Source organism: Rhinoderma darwinii (assembly GCF_050947455.1).
Source record: "Rhinoderma darwinii isolate aRhiDar2 chromosome 2 unlocalized genomic scaffold, aRhiDar2.hap1 SUPER_2_unloc_43, whole genome shotgun sequence".
NCBI classification, from domain to species: Eukaryota; Metazoa; Chordata; class Amphibia; order Anura; family Rhinodermatidae; genus Rhinoderma; species Rhinoderma darwinii.
Genome location: NW_027461711.1, coordinates 280,561 through 302,500, shown reverse-complemented (window position 1 = coordinate 302,500; position 21,940 = coordinate 280,561).

The following is a 21,940-nucleotide window of genomic DNA, read 5'->3' as shown; positions in this document are numbered from 1 at the left end:
CGACCACATAAATGTAAGTCAACCGGGGTGTTCAATATGCCACTGTGACGCTTCAGGACAGTCCGGGCTACATACTCTCACCGCGGGCCAGCTCTCAACCTGCCGAGGAGGAGGATGCCTTCAAACAACCGACCGACCCTTCCAAGGCATCGGAAGACAGTCTAGGACACATGGAAAGAGAGCAACCAAGAGCCCCGTTGTTGGACGCAGATTGGCACTGAGACCGCAACCAGGTTTCGCGACCACATAAATGTAAGTCAACCGGGGTGTTCAATATGCCACTGTGACGCTTCAGGACAGTCCGGGCTACATACTCTCACCGCGGCCCAGCTCGCAACCTGCCGAGATGGAGGAAGCCTACGAAGACCGGTCGGTCGGTCGGGGCAGAATCGTAAGTCGAGGACCTGTTTAGAGAGAGCCCAACATAGAGCCGAGAAGATGGAGCGCGCTCATCGTCCCTAACCCTTACCAGTAAGGTATCAAGGACCAGGCTTAGGTAATATGGGACAAAGGCAACGGCAACCTCGACAATCCGGGTTAACTGCTCTCACCGGCGGCCCAGCTCGCAACCTGCCGAGATGGAGGACGCCTACGAAGACCGGTCGGTCGGTCGGGGCAGAATCGTAAGTCGAGGACCTGTTTAGAGAGAGCCCAACATAGAGCCGAGAAGATGGAGCGCGCTCATCGTCCCTAACCCTTACCAGTAAGGTATCAAGGACCAGGCTTAGGTAATATGGGACAAAGGCAACGGCAACCTCGACAATCCGGGTTAACTGCTCTCACCGGCGGCCCAGCTCGCAACCTGCCGAGATGGAGGACTCCTACGAAGACCGGTCGGTCGGGGCAGCATCGTAAGTCGAGGACCTGTTTAGAGAGAGCCCAACATAGAGCCGAGAAGATGGAGCGCGCTCAGTGTCCCTAACCCTTACCAGTAAGGTATCAAGGACCAGGCTTAGGTAATATGGGACAAAGGCAACGGCAACCTCGACAATCCGGGTTAACTGCTCTCACCGGCGGCCCAGCTCGCAACCTGCCGAGATGAAGGATGCCTACGAAGACCGGTCGGTCTTAAGTCGAGGACCTGTTTAGAGAGAGCCCAACATAGAGCCGAGAAGATGGAGCGCGCTCAGCGTCCCTAACCCTTACCAGTAAGGTAACAAGGACCAGGCTTAGGTAATATGGGACAAAGGCAACGGACAACCTCGACAATCCGGGTTAACTGCTCTCTCCGGCGGCCCAGCTCGCAAAGTGCCGAGGAGGACGCCTTTGTCGCCCACGGGGAACCGAGGCCGCTTTCCCGGCGGCTTAGCGGCTCCACATGGGATGGGGCCGCCCCCTCCGGAGAGGGGGGGAGGGAAGCCACCGTGGAGCCGCGTGTGGCTTGCATGCGGGAGCCACGCCGACACTTCCAGCCTCGGGCGAGGCGGAAGACGGCTTTGGACTACTTGCGAGAAACAACCGTGCCCCATGCGCGGGTGCGCCTGGGAGCACCTCGGCTAGAGAGGCCCTTGCGAGCAGCGGACATACGGGGGCGGTCACTGCCTCCCCGTCGTTTAAAGCTTTCTCTCGCGCCTCGGGCTCCGGCGACACCAGCGCACTCTCGGACGCCTTTTAGAGTGATAGAAGCAGCACTGAGCAAACGCACCTCGCGGGAGCGAGAGCTACCGGCGCCCGCCTTAGCAGGACCGCCGGGCTTTTTGGGACACCGGCCGTAGGTGGCCGGGGGCGAAACAGACCCGGACGGTGTGGGAGGAAGACGCGCTCGCCGTAACCGACAGGGCTCCAAAGCACTGCCGAGCGAGTGGTCCCTCCGCCGCCGGGTCGCGGGGAGCCAGATCGATCTGAGGAGTCTTGGACAAATTCCAAAGACTCAAACGGCGCGGGAGCACGTGCTCCTCTCACAGCTTAACGACAGGTGGACGAGGCCGACGAGGACTTCCAGGAGACACCATGAGAGGGCCGGTGCCTATCGCTCACACCCTGGAAGTCACTCTCGGCCACGAACGGTTAGGACTTCCCGCTAGGATGAACCGTAGGGACTTGGAACACGAAACCAAAATGCCCTCTCACAGGATTTCAGGTGAAGGAGATATTCGCACCCCTAAAAGTGTCACCACCTCAAATACACCGGGGTAAGGTGCCAACTTACCCGGGCTCCTGGAACTGCTGCCCGGCTGAAGCCCAAAATAAAAACCTCATAGGGTTTTTCCTCCAAAACATCAATGAAGACAGACCTGCCAGCGAGGTCGACGGGGACTTCCAGGAGGCCGGCATGACGTGCCACTACATACCGGTCACACCATGGAAGTCCTTCTCGGGTTGGACCAGGTGCAGCTCCCGCTAGAACGTGCAGCACGTCCTCCTTCACGGTACTCTCGATTGGAGTCGCCAACGTGGCCGAGCTCCTACAACTGCTGGTCGGCCTGGGACTCCAGAAAGAATGTACCAAAGTTCTTTCGTGGAAGTTCAGGTGCAGCGGACCGACCAGCCAATGAGGCCGACGGGGACTTCCAGGAGACACCATGAGAGGGCCGGTGCCTATCGCTCACACCCTGGAAGTCACTCTCGGCCACGAACGGTTAGGACTTCCCGCTAGGAAGAACCGTAGGGACTTGGAACACGAAACCAAAATGCCCTCTCACAGGATTTCAGGTGAAGGAGATATTCGCACCCCTAAAAGAGTCACCACCTCAAATACACCGGGGTAAGGTGCCAACTTACCCGGGCTCCTGGAACTGCTGCCCGGCTGAAGCCCAAAATAAAAACCTCATAGGGTTTTTCCTCCAAAACGTCAATGAAGACAGACCTGCCAGCGAGGTCGACGGGGACTTCCAGGAGGCCGGCATGACGTGCCACTACATACCGGTCACACCATGGAAGTCCTTCTCGGGTTGGACCAGGTGCAGCTCCCGCTAGAACGTGCAGCACGTCCTCCTTCACGGTACTCTCGATTGGAGTCGCCAACGTGGCCGAGCTCCTACAACTGCTGGTCGGCCTGGGACTCCAGAAAGAATGTACCAAAGTTCTTTCGTGGAAGTTCAGGTGCAGCGGACCGACCAGCCAATGAGGCCGACGGGGACTTCCAGGAGACACCATGAGAGGGCCGGTGCCTATCGCTCACACCCTGGAAGTCACTCTCGGCCACGAACGGTTAGGACTTCCCGCTAGGAAGAACCGTTGGGACTTGGAACTCAAAACCTAAATGCCCTCTCACAGGATTTCAGGTGAAGGAGATATTCGCACCCCTAAAAGTGTCACCACCTCAAATACACCGGGGTAAGGTGCCAACTTACCCGGGCTCCTGGAACTGCTGCCCGGCTGAAGCCCAAAATAAAAACCTCATAGGGTTTTTCCTCCAAAACGTCAATGAAGACAGACCTGCCAGCGAGGCCGACGGGGACTTCCAGGGGGCCGGCATGACGTGCCACTACATACCGGTCACACCATGGAAGTCATTCTCGGGTTGGACCAGGTGCAGCTCCCGCTAGAACGTGCAGCACGTCCTCCTTCAAGGTGTTCGGTTGGAGTCGCCAAGGTGGCCGAGCTCCTGCAACTGCTGGTCGGCCTGGGACTCCAGAAAGAATGCATCAAAGTTCTTTCGTGGAAGTTCAGGTGCAGCGGACCGACCAGCGAGCAAGGCCGACGGGAACTTCCAGGAGGCCAGCATGACGTGCCACTACATACCGGTCACACCATGGAAGTCCTTCTCGGGTTGGACCAGGTGCAGCTCCCGCAAGAACGTGCAGCACGTCCTCCTTCATGGTACTCGGTTGGAGTCACAGAGCTGGCCGAGCTCCTGCAACTGCTGGTCGGCCTGGGACTCCAGAAAGAATGCACCAAAGTTCTTTCATGGAAGTTAAGGTGCAGCGGACCGACCAGCGAACGAGGCCGACGGGGACTTCCAGGAGGCACCGTGAGAGGGCGGGCCGGTACCTATTGCTCAAACCCTGGAAGTCACTCTCGGCCAGGAACGGTTAGGACTTCCCGCTAGGAAGAACCGTTGGGACTTGGAACTCAAAACCTAGATGCCCTCTCACAGGATTTCAGGTGAAGGAGATATTCACACCCCTAAAAGTGTCACCACCTCAAATACACCGGGGTAAGGTGCCAAAGTACCCGGGCTCATGGAACTGCTGCCCGGCTGAGGCCCAAAATAAAAACCTCATAGGGTTTTTTCTCCAAAACGTCAATGAAGACAGACCTGCGAGCGAGGCCGACGGGGACTTCCAGGAGGACGGCAGGAGGTGCCACTACCTACCGGTCACACCATGGAAGTCCTTCTCGGCTTGGAACGGGAGCAGCTCCCGTTTGTACTTCCTCGTTCACGGCTTTCGGTAGGAGTTGCCGAGGTGGCCGAGCTCCTGCAACTGCAGGTCGGCTTGGGACTTCAGAAAATACCATAAAAAAAAAAAGTGTTTTTTATTATGAAGGTAAAACACACAGCGGGACCGAGCCGTGAGCCAGGCCGACGGGGACTTCCAGGAGGACGGCAGGAGGTGCCACTACCTACCGGTCACACCATGGAAGTCCTTCTCGGCTTGGAACGGGAGCAGCTCCCGTTTGTACTTCCTCGTTCACGGCTTTCGGTAGGAGTTGCCGAGGTGGCCGAGCTCCTGCAACTGCAGGTCGGCTTGGGACTTCAGAAAATACCATAAAAAAAAAAAGTGTTTTTTATTATGAAGGTAAAACACACAGCGGGACCGAGCCGTGAGCCAGGCCGACGGGGACTTCCAGGAGGACGGCAGGAGGTGCCACTACCTACCGGTCACACCATGGAAGTCCTTCTCGGCTTGGAACGGGAGCAGCTCCCGTTTGTACTTCCTCGTTCACGGCTTTCGGTAGGAGTTGCCGAGGTGGCCGAGCTCCTGCAACTGCAGGTCGGCTTGGGACTTCAGAAAATACCATAAAAAAAAAAAGTGTTTTTTATTATGAAGGTAAAACACACAGCGGGACCGAGCCGTGAGCCAGGCCGACGGGGACTTCCAGGAGGACGGCAGGAGGTGCCACTACCTACCGGTCACACCATGGAAGTCCTTCTCGGCTTGGAACGGGAGCAGCTCCCGTTTGTACTTCCTCGTTCACGGCTTTCGGTAGGAGTTGCCGAGGTGGCCTTGCTCGTGCAACTGCAGGTGGGCTTGGGGCTTCAGGAAATAACATAAAAAAAAAAATAATTTTTTATTAAGAAGGTAAAAAAACACCGGACCCGACCAGCGAGCGAGGCCGACGGGGACATCCAGGGCAGCGGCGTGAGAGGGCGGCTTGGTGCCGCTATCGCCGTGGAAGCAGCATTCGGCCTAAGCAGGGAACGCCTCCCGCCCTCCTCTCGTCCTGGAAGTGTTGGACTTGGGAGGCGGAGCAAGTTCTCCCTCTCACAGTATTTCAGGCGTAGGAGATATTCACACCCCTAAAAGTGTCACCTCGCCAATTACACCGGTGGGAGGTGCCAAAATGCCCGGCCTCCTGGAACTGCTGCTTGGCTGAAGGCCAAAATAAAAACCTCATAGGGTTTTTTCTCCAAAACGTGAATGAAGACAGACACGCGAGCGAGGCCGAGGGGGAGTTCCAGGAGGTCGGCATGAGGTGGCCGCGCCTACCGCTTGAGCCCTGGAAGTCCGCCGCGGGCCGGAAGTGCTTGTCGGGCGGGTGAACTACGGGACTCGCCGCGGCCGATGCCCAGCTCCCACAAGGAAGCTGCCGGCATCCACAAGCTCCCACGGGGCCCCTCTAACCTGTTTTTAGTTAGTTAGGTAGCACAAGTTTTTCAGTATGGCCAAAAGAGTCTTTTTAGCCGAGGAAGCATCTGCAATGCTGTGTTCCGACACGGACAGCGCAAGTGAAGGTGAGGAGCAGTTCGTGCTTCCATCTTCCTCTGCATCCAGTGACTCTGAATCTGCACCCCCCAGTCGGCGTAGAAGAGCCGTAGTTCCTGATCTGCCTGAGCTGACCTGGGAAGCTGCAGAGAATTATACCCCCCAGGTGCCTGAGTTTACAGCCCGCTCAGGCATTCAAATTGAAATGACGGGTTTCAGCCCCATTGATTATTTTAACCTTTTTTTTTCAGACTCCCTTTTAGCGTTAATGGTCCAGCAGACCAACATCTATGCGGAACAATTTATCGCCCAGAACCCTGACTCTTATTATGGGAGAAGCCAAAATTGGACCCCCACAAACCTAGTGGAATTGCGGAAGTTTTGGGGCATATTTTTAAGTTTTGGCCTAATAAAAAAGCCTAGGATTAGAGACTATTGGTCCCTTGATATTTTATATAACACCCCCATTTACCGCACAGTAATGCCAAGGAAGCGCTTCGAAGCCATCCTGAAATTCCTTCATTACAATGATAATAGCCAGTGCCCACCCCCACAGGACCCAAATTTTGATAGGCTATATAAAATACGACCATTGATTGCCCACTACTCCCAAATTTTTTCCCACGTTTATACCCCCCAGCAAAATATTTCGGTAGATGAATCCCTAGTCAGCTTCAAGGGTAGACTGCACTTCAGGCAGTATCTACCCAATAAAAGAGCCCGGTACGGCATAAAGCTCTACAAGCTGTGCGAAAGTGCCACCGGTTACACCTACTCCTTTAGGGTCTATGAGGGAAAAGACTCCCATATAGATCCCCCAGAATGCCCCCCTTTCCTTGGAATTAGTGGAAAGATCGTATGGGATCTTATCCATCCTTTACTTGGAAAAGGCTATCATCTTTATCTGGACAACTTTTATAACAGTGTCCCCTTAGTAAAAGTTCTCTTGTCCAGATCCACCTTGGCATGCGGAACAATCCGCAAAAATAAGAAGGGCCTCCCCAAAACATTGCTGGGTCAGATCCTAAAATTAGGAGAGAGCAAAGCTTTCTGCTGCGACAATCTGCTCCTCCTAAAGTATAAGGATAAAAGGGACGTCCTTATACTGACCAGCATACACGACAGCAGATGCAGCCTAGTCCCTGTACGTGGATCCACTTCCCAAGTCCCAAAACCATATTGTGTACAGGAGTACAACAAGTATATGGGTGGCGTTGACCTGTCCGACCAGGTTATAAAACCATACAACGCCATGCGCAAGACCAGAGTATGGTATAAGAAGCTGTCTGTGCATCTTACACAGATGGCTTTATACAACGCCTTTGTCCTCTATAGATATGCCAGCAGTGGAGGTACGTTCCTGCAATTTCAGGAAAAGGTCATAAAGTCCCTGATGTTTGGTAACCAGGAAGGAGAGGGCAGTTCATCTGGCTCTTCCGTCAGTAGGATAATTCCCGGCCAGCATTTCCCGACAGAAATCCCCCCCACTGAAAAAAAAAAGAAGCCCCAAAAAAAATGCCGTGTGTGTGCCAAGCGAGGCATTCGTAAGGACACCACATACCATTGTGAGACATGTCCCACAAATCCCGGCCTGTGCATGAACCAATGTTTCAAAATATATCATACCTCCTTGGATTTTTAATTTATTTATTCATTATTCACCTTTTCTGTCTCCCATACTGGCCATGACCAATTATTAATTTTTCTACTGACCAGCCCCATTTAAAATTTGATCATTTAAAAATTGTAAAAAAAAACCACCTAAAACAAAACTAAAAATTCTCACTATACCCCTAGATAATTTCCTCAATGGGTGTAGTTTCCGAAATGGGGTCACTTGTGGGGGGTTTCCACTGTTTAGTCCCCTCAGGGGCTTTGTAAATGTGACAAGGCCTCTCAAACCATTCCTGCTAAATGTGATCTCCCAAAGCCAAATGGCACTCCATCCCTTCTAAGCCATGCCCTGTGTTCAAATATCCGTTTATTACCACATGTGGGGTATTGTTTTACTCGGGAGACATTGCTTTACAAATTTTACGGTGCTTTTTCTCCTTCAGTCCTTGTGGAAATGAGAAAAAAAATGGCTAAACCTAAATTTTCTTTGAATAAATGTTGATTTTAATTTTCACGGCCTACTTCCAATAAATTCTGTAAAAAACCTGTGCGGTCAAAATGCTTACCATACCCCTAGATAATTTCCTTGAGGTGTCTAGTTTCCCAGATGGGGTCACTTGTGGGGGGTTTCCACTGTTTAGTCCCCTCAGGGGCTTTGTAAATGTGACAAGGCCTCTCAAACCATTCCTGCTAAATGTGATCTCCCAAAGCCAAATGGCACTCCATCCCTTCTAAGCCATGCCCTGTGTTCAAATATCCGTTTATTACCACATGTGGGGTATTGTTTTACTCGGGAGACATTGCTTTACAAATTTTACGGTGCTTTTTCTCCTTCAGTCCTTGTGTAAATGAGAAAAAAAATGGCTAAACCTAAATTTTCTTTGAATAAATGTTGATTTTAATTTTCACGGCCTACTTCCAATAAATTCTGTAAAAAACCTGTGCGGTCAAAATGCTTACCATACCCCTAGATAATTTCCTTGAGGTGTCTAGTTTCCCAGATGGGGTCACTTGTGGGGGGTTTCCACTGTTTAGTCCCCTCAGGGGCTTTGTAAATGTGACAAGGCCTCTCAAACCATTCCTGCTAAATGTGATCTCCCAAAGCCAAATGGCACTCCATCCCTTCTAAGCCATGCCCTGTGTTCAAATATCCGTTTATTACCACATGTGGGGTATTGTTTTACTCGGGAGACATTGCTTTACAAATTTTATGGTGCTTTTTCTCCTTCAGTCCTTGTGGAAATGAGAAAAAAAATGGCTAAACCTAAATTTTCTTTGAATAAATGTTGATTTTAATTTTCACGGCCTACTTCCAATAAATTCTGTAAAAAACCTGTGCGGTCAAAATGCTTACCATACCCCTAGATAATTTCCTTGAGGTGTCTAGTTTCCCAGATGGGGTCACTTGTGGGGGGTTTCCACTGTTTAGTCCCCTCAGGGGCTTTGTAAATGTGACAAGGCCTCTCAAACCATTCCTGCTAAATGTGATCTCCCAAAGCCAAATGGCACTCCATCCCTTCTAAGCCATGCCCTGTGTTCAAATATCCGTTTATTACCACATGTGGGGTATTGTTTTACTCGGGAGACATTGCTTTACAAATTTTACGGTGCTTTTTCTCCTTCAGTCCTTGTGGAAATGAGAAAAAAAATGGCTAAACCTAAATTTTCTTTGAATAAATGTTGATTTTAATTTTCACGGCCTACTTCCAATAAATTCTGTAAAAAACCTGTGCGGTCAAAATGCTTACCATACCCCTAGATAATTTCCTTGAGGTGTCTAGTTTCCCAGATGGGGTCACTTGTGGGGGGTTTCCACTGTTTAGTCCCCTCAGGGGCTTTGTAAATGTGACAAGGCCTCTCAAACCATTCCTGCTAAATGTGATCTCCCAAAGCCAAATGGCACTCCATCCCTTCTAAGCCATGCCCTGTGTTCAAATATCCGTTTATTACCACATGTGGGGTATTGTTTTACTCGGGAGACATTGCTTTACAAATTTTACGGTGCTTTTTCTCCTTCAGTCCTTGTGGAAATGAGAAAAAAAATGGCTAAACCTAAATTTTCTTTGAATAAATGTTGATTTTAATTTTCACGGCCTACTTCCAATAAATTCTGTAAAAAACCTGTGCGGTCAAAATGCTTACCATACCCCTAGATAATTTCCTTGAGGTGTCTAGTTTCCCAGATGGGGTCACTTGTGGGGGGTTTCCACTGTTTAGTCCCCTCAGGGGCTTTGTAAATGTGACAAGGCCTCTCAAACCATTCCTGCTAAATGTGATCTCCCAAAGCCAAATGGCACTCCATCCCTTCTAAGCCATGCCCTGTGTTCAAATATCCGTTTATTACCACATGTGGGGTATTGTTTTACTCGGGAGACATTGCTTTACAAATTTTACGGTGCTTTTTCTCCTTCAGTCCTTGTGGAAATGAGAAAAAAAATGGCTAAACCTAAATTTTCTTTGAATAAATGTTGATTTTAATTTTCACGGCCTACTTCCAATAAATTCTGTAAAAAACCTGTGCGGTCAAAATGCTTACCATACCCCTAGATAATTTCCTTGAGGTGTCTAGTTTCCCAGATGGGGGTCACTTGTGGGGGGTTTCCACTGTTTAGTCCCCTCAGGGGCTTTGTAAATGTGACAAGGCCTCTCAAACCATTCCTGCTAAATGTGATCACCCAAAGCCAAATGGCACTCCATCCCTTCTAAGCCATGCCCTGTGTTCAAATATCCGTTTATTACCACATGTGGGGTATTGTTTTACTCGGGAGACATTGCTTTACAAATTTTACGGTGCTTTTTCTCCTTCAGTCCTTGTGGAAATGAGAAAAAAAATGGCTAAACCTAAATTTTCTTTGAATAAATGTTGATTTTAATTTTCACGGCCTACTTCCAATAAATTCTGTAAAAAACCTGTGCGGTCAAAATGCTCACCATACCCCTAGATAATTTCCTTGAGGTGTCTAGTTTCCCAGATGGGGTCACTTTTGGGGGATTTGTACTGTTTTGTCACTGCAAGAGCCCTTCTAACAAAATAAGGCCCCAAAATCCACTAGGTGTTCCTTTGCTTCTGAGGCCTGTGCTTCATTCCAGTAGCACGCTACGACCACATGTGGGATATTTCCTAAAACTGCAGAGACTGGGCAACAAATATTGAGTTGAATTTCTCTGCTAAAACCTTCTGTGTAATAAAAAAATAGTATTAAAAATTTATTTCTGCCAATAAATATGAAATTTGTAAATTCCACCTCTACTTTGCTTTAATTCCTGTGAAATGTGTAAAGGGTTAAGACATTTTCTAAATGCTGTTTTGAATACTTTGAGGGGTGAAGTTTTTAAAATGGGGTGACTTTTTGGGGGTTTCTAATATATAAGGCCCTCAAAGCCACTTCACAACTGAACTGGCCCCTGTAAAAATGGCCTTTTGACATTTTCTTGAAAATGTGAGAAATTGCTGCTAAAGTTGTAGGCCTTGTGATGTCATAGAAAAATAAAAGGATGTTCAAAAAACGATGCCAATCTAAAGTAGACATATGGGTGATGTTAATTAGCAACCATTTTGTGTGGTATAACTGCCTGTCTTACAAGCAGATACATTTAAATTGAGAAAAATGCTAATTTTTGCAATTTTTCGCTAATTTTCGGTGTTATTCACAATTAAATATAGAACATATCGAGCAAATTTTGCTAGTAACTTAAAGTGCAATGTGTCACGAGAAAACAATCTCAGAATCGCTTGGATAGGTGAAAGCATTCCAGAGTTATTACCACATAAAGTGAACATGTCAGATTTGAAAAATGAGGCTCTGTCAGGAAGGTCAAAAGTGGCTAGGGCGGGAAGGGGTTAACCTAGTTCGGTCCCCACCGTTACAGTCGGATGTCAGCTGTAAGATACAGCTGAGATCCGGTGATGATGGCACCGACTCAGCTTCTGAGCCGGTGCCAAACATTGTACGTCATTTTGCGTGAAGTCAATGCTTTCCAGGACGTACATATACGTCCAATGGCGGGAAGGGGTTAATAGCAAATATGTTTACAATTTTGTGGTAATACCCAAGAAGGGCCCAATAACTGAACCAAACAAACCTGTTCTGACCAGACACCTCCTTTGGAAATTAGGTGAAAAAAATGGAAGTTACACAGTGACGTGATAGCAATTTCATCATATTACTAATGTGACCATCATGATTTGAGGTACATCTAACTTCAACGTAACAGAATAACATATACAAATATAATTTAAAAAATCTGAAATATGTGCAAGTTTAAAACAAAATTGAAAACTATACAAAAAAATCTCAACTTTTTTACAGTACACAGGAAAATGCAGATGAATTAATTTAGCCAGAAGAGTACACCCCTTTACAATCTAACTTTTTTTTATAGCTCTACAGATACAAAATGTATTGATTCTTTAGTAACACACATGATAGCTACACATTGGAAAACAAACAAGGCCTGGATATCCTAAATCTACACAATTTATCATCACACAAAAGCTCTCAAAATCTGCTTCATTCCTGGTTCATTATCTGTAAACCTATGACACCACTACAGGCATTGTCTTTAAGCACAATATACATATGTGCCTCTAACCATTTGTAAAACAGCTCTTGGAATATTAGCTGAGAAAATAATGCTACTTCTATTATATTGGACAGATAGTGGGTACGTAAAAAATATGGACAAAGAGATAGCGAGCTATGGGAAATTTACTAGGTAAGACTTTTGAACATAAAAACACAATTATTGTTATGTTCAAATAAAGGCCTCCTCCTCCCCTTCAGCCTTGCCTCTCCATCTCCAAAATTGGTGTCTTTACCAATCTTTTGTGTCACTTATTGTAAATAGCAGCAAATACTAAAGTTCCTATAGCCTAGGACCTCATAATCCGGAAATCCAGTCAGTACAGAATTCTTAAAAAAATAGTTTCAAACCCCTGGCTATCAGATATCACATACTACTCTGGTACACAGAAGTAGAGACTGGTGACAAATTTACCAAAACAAAGTCCCTGTGGAGTCACTGGTTTCAAAGACTAAAAAAAACACAGTGAACACCATCACTTAAATCAAATCAGATGACTTCCTAACCAGCAAATGGCGCCATACTATGACACCTACACAGAATTTTGAAAAAAGCAGACCTCTTTATTCCCAATACCTTTCAAGGTTATTGGTCTGTGGTATTTCTCCAAAACAAACATGATACCATCTCAGACCACACAATTTTACTTTGATAGAGAGGAGCAATAACATAAGCATTACATCTCTCTTTATTGCCCTGAGTTGACCAAATCCAGCTAAAGGGACCTACCCTAAGTTATTCCACTTCACATGAAGCACCAATATCCAAGGAGGGCCCAGCAACTGAACCAAACAAACCACTTCTGACCAGACATTTCCATTGGAAATTAGATGAACATAATGGAAATGACAGTGATATGATAGCAATCTCACCATATTACCAATGTAACTATAATGATTTGAGGTACATCTAACTTCAATGTAACAGAATAACATATAAAATATAGTAAAAGAATCTAGATAAAATCTCCATGATTATACACAGCCAATCAAAATCAAATGAGAGTACAACATTAACATGAAATGTGTGCAAGTATAAAACAAAATTGAAAACTATACCAAAAAATCACAACTTTTTTACAGTAAACAGGAAAACACAGAATTAATTCACCCAGAAGTGTATACCCCTTTACAAGCACTTTTTTTTTACAAAATGTATTGATTCTATAGTACAACACATGATAGCTACGCATTGGAAAACGTACAAGGTCTGGATATCCTAAGTCTACACAATTTATCATCACACAAAAGCTCTCAAAATCTGCTTCAGTCCTGTTTCTTTATCTAAACCTATGGCACCACTACAGGCATTGGCTTTAAGCCCAATATACATATGAGTCTCCAACCATTTGTAAAACAGCTCTTGGAATATTAGGTGAGTAAATAATGCTACTTCTATTATATTTGTCAGATAGTGGGTACATGAAGAATTTGGAAAAAAAGATAGCGAGCTATGGGAAACTTACTAGATAAGACTTTTGAACATAACAACACAAGAATTGTTATCTTCAAATAAAGGCCTCCTCCTCCCCTTCAGCCTTTCCTCTCCATCTCCAAAATTGGTGTCTTTACCAATTCTTTGCGTTACTTATTATAAAAATCAGCAGACAGTAAAGTTCCCATAGCCTAAGACCTCATCATCCAGGAAACCAGTCAGTCCAGAATTCTTAAAAAAATAGTTTCAATTCCCTGCCTATGAGATTTCACATACTACTCTGGGACAAATAAGTAGAGACTGGTGGCAAATTTAATAAAAAAACAAGTCCCTATGGAGTCACTGTCTTTAAAGACTAAAATAACATAATGAACACCATCATGTAAAATAAACTCATATGACTTCCTAACAAGCAAATGGTGCCATACCACGACACCTACATGGAATTTTGAAAAAAAAATATGTCTCTATTCCCAATACCTTCCTATGGAAAACTTACTAGATAAGACTTTTGAACATAACAACACAAGAATTTTTATCTTCAAATAAAGGCCTCCTCCTCCCCTTCAGCCTTGCCTCTCCATCTCCAAAATTGGTGTCTTTACCAATCTTATCTGTCACTTATTGTAAATAGCAGCAAATACTAAAGTTCCTATAGCCTAGGACCTCATAATCCTGAAATCCAGTCAGTACAGAATTCTTAAAAAAATAGTTTCAAACCCCTGGCTATCAGATATCACATACTACTCTGGTACACAGAAGTAGAGACTGGTGACAAATTTACCAAAACCAAGTTCCTGTGGAGTCACTGGTTTCAAAGACTAAAAAAACACAGTGAACACCATCACTAAAATCAAATCAGATGATTTCCTAACCAGCAAATGGCGCCATACTATGACACCTACACAGAATTTTGAAAAAAGCAGACCTCTTTATTCCCAAAACCTTTCAAGGTTATTATTCTGTGGTATTTCTCCAAAACAAACATGATACCATCTCAGACCACACAATTTTACCTTGAGAAAGAGGAGCAATAACATAAGCATTACATCTCTCTTTATTGCCCTGACCAAATCCAGCTAAAGGGACCTACCCTAAGTTATTCCACTTCACATGAAGCACCAATATCCAAGGAGGGCCCAGCCACTGAACCAAACAAACCACTTCTGACCAGACATCTCCATTGGAAATTAGATGAACATAATGGAAATGACACAGTGATATGATAGCAATCTCACCATATTACCAATGTAACTATAATGATTTGAGGTACATCTAACTTCAATGTAACAGAATAACATATAAAATATAGTAAAATAATCTAGATAAAATCTCCATGATTATACACAGCCAATCAAAATCAAATGAGAGTACAACATTAACATGAAATGTGTGCAAGTATAAAACAAAATTGAAAACTATACCAAAAAATCCCAACTTTTTTACAGTAAACAGGAAAACACAGAATTAATTCACCCAGAAGTGTATACCCCTTTACAAGCACTTTTTTTTACAAAATGTATTGATTCTATAGTACAACACATGATAGCTACGCATTGGAAAACGTACAAGGTCTGGATATCCTAAGTCTACACAATTTATCATCACACAAAAGCTCTCAAAATCTGCTTCAGTCCTAGTTCTTTATCTAAACCTATGGCACCACTACAGGCATTGGCTTTAAGCCCAATATACATATGAGTCTCCAACCATTTGTAAAACAGCTCTTGGAATATTAGGTGAGTAAATAATGCTACTTCTATTATATTTGTCAGATAGTGGGTACATGAAGAATTTGGAAAAAAAGATAGCGAGCTATGGGAAACTTACTAGATAAGACTTTTGAACATAACAACACAAGAATTGTTATCTTCAAATAAAGGCCTCCTCCTCCCCTTCAGCCTTTCCTCTCCATCTCCAAAATTGGTGTCTTTACCAATTCTTTTCGTTACTTATTATAAAAATCAGCAGACAGTAAAGTTCCCATAGCCTAAGACCTCATCATCCAGGAAACCAGTCAGTCCAGAAATCTTTAAAAAAATAGTTTAAAATCCCTGCCTATGAGATATCACATACTACTCTGGGACAAATAAGTAGAGACTGGTGGCAAATTTAATCAAAAAACAAGTCCCTATGGAGTCACTGGCTTCAAAGACTAAAATAACATAATGAACACCATCATGTAAAATAAACTCATATGACTTCCTAACAAGCAAATGGTGCCATACCACGACACCTACATGGAATTTTGAAAAAAAAAATATGTCTCTATTCCCAATACCTTCCTATGGAAAACTTACTAGATAAGACTTTTGAACATAACAACACAAGAATTGTTATCTTCAAATAAAGGCCTCCTCCTCCCCTTCAGCCTTTCCTCTCCATCTCCAAAATTGGTGTCTTTACCAATTCTTTGCGTTACTTATTATAAAAATCAGCAGACAGTAAAGTTCCAATAGCCTAAGACCTCATCATCCAGGAAACCAGTCAGTCCAGAATTCTTAAAAAAATAGTTTCAAATCCCTGCCTATGAGATATCACATACTACTCTGGGACAAATAAGTAGAGACTGGTGGCAAATTTAATCAAAAAACAAGTCCCTATGGAGTCACTGGCTTCAAAGACTAAAATAACATAATGAACACCATCATGTAAAATAAACTCATATGACTTCCTAACAAGCAAATGGTGCCATACCACCACACCTACATGGAATTTTTAAAAATAAATATGTCTCTATTCCCAATACCTTCCTATGGGAAACTTACTAGATAAGACATTTGAATAGAGATGAGCGAATCGGGACAACCGAACCCGGTTTCGGTCCGAACTTCAGGAAAAGTTCGGTTCGCAGCGAATCCGAACTTCACCGGGTTCGGCCAAACCCGTTTTGACCAAACCCGGCTACATTTTTGGCGCCTGCCACATGTTACATCTAAAATGGAGGATTTCACAAGATCACCTGACATCAGGCTACCCCATAATGCCTTGCAAACGGCTCTCCCAGCCAATCGGGAGGCAGCATAGGGGCGGGCTCAAGCCTGCAATAAAAGTCTATGCACGGAGCTCAGCGGCCATTTTACAGACAGGAGCTGTAGCGATAGCATCTCTGTGCAGTAAGGGAAAGCTTTAGGAATCTAAAAGGCAGGAATCCAGAAATCGAAGGGGCTCATCCACTACTCACTACTCAGCCAGTGTGTGAATACGTTTTTATAAGGGGCTCATCCCTGTTGCATCCAACTTGCAATACAGGCAGCCTTTGTAGTAGTGGTAGTAGTAGTACTACAAGGCCCAGCATTCCCTGAGTGCACTGCAGCGAGGCTGATTGAAATTCTCATTCATTGCCATTTGCCAAGCCAGTGTCAGTGTGTGAATACGCTTTTAGAAGGGGCTCATCCCCGGCCGTTAACATAACAAACAACCCAACTTGCGATACAGGCAGCCTAGTAGTAATACAAGGCCCAGCATTCCCTGAGTGCACTACAGCGAGGCTGATTGAAATTCTCATTCATTGGCATTTGCCAAGCCAGTGTCAGTGTGTGAATACGCTTTTAGAAGGGGCTCATCCCTGGCCGATAACAGGAATAACAATCCAACTTGCGATACAGGCAGCCTAGTAGTACTACAAGACCCAGCATTCCCTGAGTGCACTGCAGCGAGGCTGATTGAAATTCTCATTCATTGCCATTTGCCAAGCCAGTGTCAGTGTGTGAATACGCTTTTAGAAGGGGCTCATCCCTGGCCGTTAACAGGAATAACAATCCAACTTGCGATACAGGCAGCTTAGTAGTACTACAAGGCCCAGCATTCCCTGAGTGCACTGCAGCGAGGCTGATTGAAATTCTCATTCATTGCCATTTGCCAAGCCAGTGTCAGTGTGTGAATACGCTTTTAGAAGGGGCTCATCCCCGGCCGTTAACATAACAAACAACCCAACTTGCGATACAGGCAGCCTAGTAGTAATACAAGGCCCAGCATTCCCTGAGTGCACTGCAGCGAGGCTGATTGAAATTCTCATTCATTGCCATTTGCCAAGCCAGTGTCAGTGTGTGAATACGCTTATAGAAGGGGCTCATCCCCGGCCGTTAACATAACAAACAACCCAACTTGCGATACAGGCAGCCAAGTAGTAATACAAGGCCCAGCATTCCCTGAGTGCACTGCAGCGAGGCTGATTGAAATTCTCATTCATTGCCATTTGCCAAGCCAGTGTTAGTGTGTGAATACGCTTTTAGAAGGGGCTCTGAAATGTCTGGGAAAAAAAAGGTTGTGAAAGGACGGGGTAGAGGAAAAAACACTCATGCCGTCTCCTCTTCCAGTCCAAATGTTGGATCTGTTGGTGCCACACCCAGTACCAGCATTTGTGGCACAAGACATGTGCCCAGTTCCACTAGTAGCAGCTGCCATGTGCCTGCTGGTAGTAGTATCAGCAAGCCAGACTTGTCCATCTCCTCCGGTGGGCAGGTTACTTTAGACAATACGGCCATTGTGGACTGGTTGGCTGGCTCGCGGTCATCTCAGCAGGAAGACTCTGACGATCTGGCTTCAAGCCAGGTTTCGTTGGATTCCAGATCCTCTACAGTTCCTTGGCACGGTGACAGTAGTAATATAGGTATTTCTAGCGTTTCCATTCCTTCATCTATGTCTTCGCTCCCCCTTCCTAGCGGGAAGCAATCTTTCCTGAGAGTCCTAAGAGACATCTCCTCGGGTGCGAAGGAAGATACTGAACAACATAGTGACGATGATGATGATTTGTTTTCCGCGAGTCAGCCAACGGAGTGTGTTGCAGCGGTGGTGGAGGTGGAAGCGGTGACCGAGACGCATAGCTGCGGTAGTGGGGGTGTTGGTGGTGGTAGCCGTGGTGGCAGACGCAGTAATGAGGGGGGGCATGGAGCCCGCCATGATGTCACATCACATTCACAACACAGTGACAGAAGTGGCGGGGATGATGAGGAAGGCTATGATGATGATGTTTTTTAGACAGGACGTGGGAACCAGGTGACGAGGTGATGACGGCGTCAGAGGAGGAGGGTAGTAGTGGCGGCACTGGATGTGATAAACAGCCAAGCCGAGGTAGGGGCAGAAGTCAATCTGCAAAACGTTGCAGCGGTAGGGTCAGCTCAGGAGCCGGTGACGGCGACACAGATGCTGGTGTAGGCTCCCGAAAAAAGCCTGCCAGACAAGGGGCAAGCTTGGGTGGTTGTGGTGGTGGTGGTGGTGGTGGACGTGGTACTACCTCTTTACGGTACTCTGCCGTGTGGCAATTTTTCTGTACCTTCCCGGAGGACGAAAACATGGCACAGTGCCGTATCTGCAAGCAGAAAGTAAGGCGTGGGCAGGGCAGCAATGTAGGAACTACTGCTCTACGTAAACACATGGAACGACATCACAAGGCCATGTGGGACAATCAACATGCCCCACCATCATGTACATCTAATGAAGACCCCTCTTCCGCTGCTGCTGCTGCTGCTCCACGTCCCTGTCATCTAAGTAGTAGCCAGGCCTTATCCACCATGTCGTTGTCATCATCATCATCACTGTCATCTAGTGCTCCTCCTACGTCCCGTCACTTATCCATTATGGAATCGTTGTCCAATAAGCAACAATATATACCCAGTCATCCACTTGTCGTGCGGCTTAATTCACACCTGGCTAAGTTGTTGGTGGTGCAGTCGCTGCTGTACCACCTGGTCGACTCCGCCGGCTTCAAGCAATTGATGGCGTGCGCTCAGCCTAGGTGGCGAATACCTAGCCGACATTACTTCTCCAAAACAGCTGTCCCTGCCTTGCACAAGCATGTGGAGGAAAAGGTGTGCCAGTCCTTGCAATTATCCGTGTGCAGCAGGGTACATGCCACCGTCGACACGTGGAGCAGCAACTATGGGCAGGGACAGTACATGTCTTTCACGGCCCACTGGGTCAATATTTTGCAGTCCGATGCACCACCGCAGCAATGCCAGGCATTACCACCTCCACGCTTGTATCTTTCTGGTTCAACTCCGGACACCAGGCGCCTACCATCCTCCTCCTCCTACTCCTCCTCCTCCTCCTTCCCGTCCCCGACAGGACACAGCGTATCTTCCACTCCTCCTCCCTCCTCTTTTCATAGGTGCAAGGTGAAGCGCCACAACGCTGTCTTACACCTGCTGAGCCTGGGCGAGAAAAGCCACACAGGGCAGGAGCTGCTGCTCTGCATCAAGGAGGAAATCGCACGCTGGCTGTCTCCTCTGAAACTCACACTGGGCAATGTTGTCTCTGATAACGGCAAGAACGTTGTGGCTGCACTGGGCCTAGGTCACCTGACACACGCTCCTTGCATGGCACATGTGATCAATCTGGTCATAACACGCTTCTTAAAGTCATATGTTGGTTTGAAGGGTGTGCTGGCCATGTCCAGGAAGGTTTGCGTTCGCTTTAGACGTTAGTATGCATTTAAGCACGCCCTCCTGGACTTGCAGCGTCAAAACAATCTCCCAGAACACAGCCTGATTTGCGACGTTCCAACACGCTGGAATTCCACACTGCACATGTTGGACCGTCTGTACGAACAGCAGAAAACCGTGAATGATTTCCTGATGCAGCAGACGGGCAGCGTTTGGAGCCAGTGTAATTTCGAGCTCAGGCACTGGCAGCTGGTTAGAGACGCATGTCGCGTTTTGAGGCCCTTTGAAGAGGCCACACGATTTGTGAGCCGTGACGCTAGCGGAATGAACGATGTTATACCGCTGATATTCATTATGGAGCAAACGCTCACAGTGATGATTCAGCAAAGGATGGAGGAAGGATCACATCTGGCTATGGATGTTGAGGAGGAGGAGGAGGATGAGGATGAGGAAACAGGACCTGAAGAGGAGCCGGATTTGGAGATGGAATCACAGGAAGGGATAGGGGACGAGGAAGCCGCACAACATGACAGTGATGGTGGTGATGACGAGTCTGACGACGAACTTGATGATGGACAACCATGGCAGTATGGGGCGGAGAAGGAACCATTTTTAGACCCTCGGTATGAAGCCAGAATGGGGGAGTTTTTTGTGCCTTCCGAGAGGGAGGCAAAATTGGCTTATTATCGAGAGAAGCTATGCAGCCAGCTTGTCACGGCTTTCAAACGGCAAACACCTGCTGCAAGCATGTCTGACCGGGGGGCCACTCTCCGCTCCCCACTGTCTCATCGTTCCACCGCCTCTGGCAGAGCTACCTCTGCAATAGGCGGCAGCCGCGGCAGCAGCAGCAGCAGCAGCCAATTCAGTTTGGAAAATATGATGACAACATTTTTACATCCAATACCCCGACCTGACACACATCGTAGTCACCAAAGGGATGTTCACCATCACCAGGTGCAGCACCTAAACAACCAGGTTCACTCGTACCTGGACTGTGCCCTTTCTCCGTCAGAAATGCTAATCCCAGACCCCATGGATCATTGGCAAGAACTGGCCCAGTTTGCCATGGGTGTACTGTCTTGTCCACCCTCCAGTGTAGCGTCAGAGAGGGTATTCAGCCTTGCCTCTCCATCTCCAAAATTGGTGTCTTTACCAATCTTTTGTGTCACTTATTGTAAATAGCAGCAAATACTAAAGTTCCTATAGCCTAGGACCTCATAATCCGGAAATCCAGTCAGTACAGAATTCTTAAAAAAATAGTTTCAAACCCCTGGCTATCAGATATCACATACTACTCTGGTACACAGAAGTAGAGACTGGTGACAAATTTACCAAAACCAAGTCCCTGTGGAGTCACTGGTTTCAAAGACTAAAAAAATACAGTGAACACCATCACTAAAATCAAATCAGATGACTTCCTAACCAGCAAATGGCGCCATACTATGACACCTACACAGAATTTAGAAAAAAGCAGACCTCTTTATTCCCAATACCTTTCAAGGTAATTATTGGTCTGTGGTATTTCTCCAAAACAAACATGATACCATCTCAGACCACACAATTTTACCTTGAGAGAGAGGAGCAATAACATAAGCATTACATCTCTCTTTAGTGTCCTGACCAAATCCAGCTAAAGGGACCTACCCTAAGTTATTCCACTTCACATGAAGCACCAATATCCAAGGAGGGCCCAGCAACTGAACCAAACAAACCACTTCTGACCAGACATCTCCATTGGAAATTAGATGAACATAATGGAAATGACACAGTGATATGATAGCAATCTCACCATATTACCAATGTAACTAGAATGATTTGAGGTACATCTAACTTCAATGTAACAGAATAACATATAAAATATAGTAAAATAATCTAGATAAAATCTCCATGATTATACACAGCCAATCAAAATCAAATGAGAGTACAACATTAACATGTAATGTGTGCAAGTATAAAACAAAATTGAAAACTATACCAAAAAATCCCAACTTTTTTACAGTAAACAGGAAAACACAGAATTAATTCACCCAGAATTGTATATCCCTTTACAAGCACTTTTTTTTTACAAAATGTATTGATTCTATAGTACAACACATGATAGCTACGCATTGGAAA